At 36.3% G+C, this 3,786-nt stretch overlaps 1 pseudogene; it reads right to left on the minus strand.

The window, feature by feature from the left end:
- Positions 1 to 1,301: 1,301 nt before the first annotated feature.
- LOC149142082 (GPI mannosyltransferase 1 pseudogene) lies at positions 1,302 to 2,242 on the minus strand (annotated as a pseudogene).
- Between the last annotated feature and the right edge of the window lie 1,544 nt (positions 2,243 to 3,786).

A 3,786-nucleotide genomic window follows, 5' to 3' on the forward strand; every position in this document is an offset into this window, starting at 1 on the left:
CAGCTCGAAGAACTTAGAGCAACAAAACCCCGGACCAGCTAAAAGAACCCACATTGAAACTTTCAGACTACCAGCTCGTAGCTCAAAGAACCAGGTGGACGAGTTTCAAACAAATACGAAAGCATCATAGAAAAAAATCACAGTGAAATCGCAAGGGTCGCTGAGAGCTCGCAGACTGAAGGACCGGAGGAAACACAAAACCAAATGAACGCAAGGGTGGCGAAAACCCTATACCAAGGTGGGGTTTTAGGATTCCAAGAAGGGACAGGTGTCCGCTCAACACATAACCAACATACCATTACCATAGAACCTCTTAATTAAACATAGATTGAAAATCAAGTTGCGTATATCCGAAATCCGGTGATTATAAACATCAATTGATAGTACAACATCAAGTGGGGAGTAACGACGACGGGACCACGTGGGCTGGCCCCATCAATTCCAATCAATAAAAAGATAATTCCTACTACCTCTTATAATAACGATACACTGACCCTTTTAAAAGAAGTCTTTGTTGATACCTTGATGCAACAATGAATAATCTGACACTATAGATGTGCTTGCTCTACATATTACTCTATGGAACGTAGGATTATTCTTTGGCTACTTCCATTAAGTTTGCTGCTATATTTGTGACCATGGCATCGAACCCTAGCTCCTTCATTCAGTTCATCACTTTTTAAACTTGACAGATTGACAAAAGACAACAATATTTGGAGTTGAGCTTCATTTTCAAACACAGTTAACCTTAATACCTCTAGGATGATTTAACAATTGAGCCTAATGACCTTGCTTATAATCAATATTTCATTACTCAAAATTACCATTGAAGGTTTGGTTTGCAAACACTTCTACTCACAACATAAACACAATTAAGTACTCCTCACTAGTACTTTTTCCTACAATGAACATTTCACTTAATTGACACTAGCTCACTATTCCTTTGAATGTTCTTGAACACTACAAGTATGTAAATTTCATGATCACCCATTGGATTGCATATAGATTACGATGGTGAGTTAATGGTCCATTGAATACTATGAATAAGACAACAAATCTTGTTTTCTTGTTCTGCAGTTGAACAAGACAACAAATCTTAGGGAACCATAGTATTAGAAAAGCCATGCTGCATACTTTTGAGGCCTGTGTCCCACAAAGGACACTATACTGATAGAAAATTAACAATGGATGACATAATGGACAAGGAAACAATACTATGAATTATAGAAGTAAGCATAACACACAACAAGATTCAATTGCATTTTGATTATTTTATGAAAAAAATTGGTTAGTTGTCTCTCTTAGTCACTCTTGTTTCCATATCCATTAGCAGTAATTGCCACTTTCTGTTGAAAAGAGGACAAAAATTATGATTCAACAAGAACATTATTAGGATGCATGTGTTTTCTACCAAAATGATGATGCTTACCAACCACCATTGTACACAAATATTTATGCCTTTAAATTATAGAAGATAAGCCCAAATCAATGAATGAATCGGAGCAACAATCTATACTCAAATACAAAACAAGCGCTTCCATTGCAAGTGGAGCTTTGTCTAAGGCAAAATGAGTTTAAAAAAAGAAGAAAAGAAAACAAAGTATTGTGCTGTGATAAACTTATTGAAAGCAACAATTACCACTATCTATGCAAAAATACAGAGTGGAAGATCTTTGACAAAGAAAGGAACAAGCACCAACTGCACCATGAACTTGGATCAGTGTGTGTGAGGTGGTAGAGCAGAGCTTCATTCAGGAATTTTTCTCTATATAAATAATATAAATACCAATCAAGAAGAAGAATACCCCTCCATATAACATTCCAAAAAGTATTCTATGTTTGTTCAAGAGTTATTTTAACACAAGCCCTAAGTCTACCCTAAATATGGATTTGATACATGAGAATAATTTAGAATCTGATAACCTTGGTTATTTAGTGTTCCAATTAAAGAGATAAAGGCTCTGAGTTGAGGTAAAATATTTTTCATCAAGAACAATAAGAATGGAATGACATATATCATAGGGTAGATTATGAAATGGAAAATTAGCCTGTACCATATTGTTGCCTCCACAACATGACCTCTCACTAGACATATCATAATTCATAAAATCACGACACACATAAGAGGTTCATGATTTCCCTTGGTAACAATAGTGAATGTGAATGGATTAAAAATCCATACTACCACACAATACATAGACTATTTCCTTGGCAAACCACATAGCCTAAGAATATAGTATAAGAGATGATATAATTTTTTGTTGTAAATTATCTAAAAAACTTTGTCTACAATCTATGGTGTGAGTGCTCATTGAATGGTTTTTCTCTGTTGTCTCGTCATTCACTAGAAATAGGAATGTATTCGGTATTACCTTGACACTTCATAACAAACTCTTGATTCTTAATAAAGTAAATAGTTGATACACTGCCTCAATTTTTATGATCATATTACCATCAAATAACCTCCCGTAATATGGTGTGCATACATATTATAATGCAAACCTCAAACGAACAAAGCAAGATGACTCAAATAAGCACCATAATATACCAGATGGGAAAACAATGAACTAAAGATCCTAGAAAGTTATTCTTCTGGTTTGACAAGATCTAAAGGCAAACATCACCAAAGAAGCCATTGCAACAATCCATCCATAAGCCAATCGATTCCCAATAACGATTTGCTAAGATTGTATTTCCAAATACATACACATGTAATACAAGTAATCTTCACTTCGCAAATTAAGTACAATAAGCAACGTGTGTGATAAAAAATGAATTTTAGGCCAACCCAGTTCACAATTTGAAACAATGAGTAAAAGAAACAATATACAAGGATTGAAATTGAGCCCAAACCAATCTCGGTTTGCAGCAAAATGCATAACCATTGATATAGAAAGATGTAAATTAAGTCCAACCTCAGCCACAATTTAAAGGAATGAGCACACCCAACAAAATATGATGAATGATTTATTATAACAGAGCACAACTGAATTCACAATTGGAAGCATTGAGATTAGCCAACAAATGTAGGAATAGAAACAAAGCACGACCCCATAGTTTGAAGCAAAACCGGTGCAACCTTAAGGCTGCCACAACCAATATACCTTATCGGGACTCATTTTCCCCTTAATGGCCCTTTAAAGCTTCATGCCCAGACATATGCATATCAGAAGTGTTTGATATGCATTTAGCCTTAAAATCACGAATGGATAAAAAATGACCCAACAATCACCCCTCTGAACACCCCTTTTCCTTTGGAAACTATGACTTTTCCTTTCAGATCCCAAAATCCTTTGAAAAAAAGCTTTAAAACAATGCTTTTCCCTTTCGGGACTAAAATTCTCTCTAAAATGTCAAAACAAAGCTTTTTCGCCTTTTTAAAGCAATTCTATACATTATGTCGCAGATCCAAATCTGGCTAATCGGACGGCTCAGATTGGATCGCTATATTGGTGATCGGGTTCCAACGGTTCACAACTATTGGCGCTTCCCTTGGCGGAGGTCCGATGCGATTATCGCTAATGGCTTTTGGCGACTGCCATATACCCTCTTTACACTTTACTTCTCTGAAGTGCCGATGCGATATGTCGGTAATTGCATATCGCCGGGGTTTGGGAACAGGCCTATGACCTGCGTCGATCCGATTGAGCGATGCAATATATGTAATATTACCAGACCCGATAAGTCCAAAAACTCTTGCTCATAAAATTTCAAGTTCACTTCCCCGAATCCGCTAAGTGTTTAGCACTATTTCTCTGTGTACATGGGCTTTCCACTTGTGGACCC

Source organism: Pinus tabuliformis, chromosome X, assembly GCF_031772625.1.
Source record: "Pinus tabuliformis cultivar Carrire ecotype Pingquan chromosome X, CPIR1, whole genome shotgun sequence".
Lineage (NCBI taxonomy): Eukaryota > Viridiplantae > Streptophyta > Pinopsida > Pinales > Pinaceae > Pinus > Pinus tabuliformis.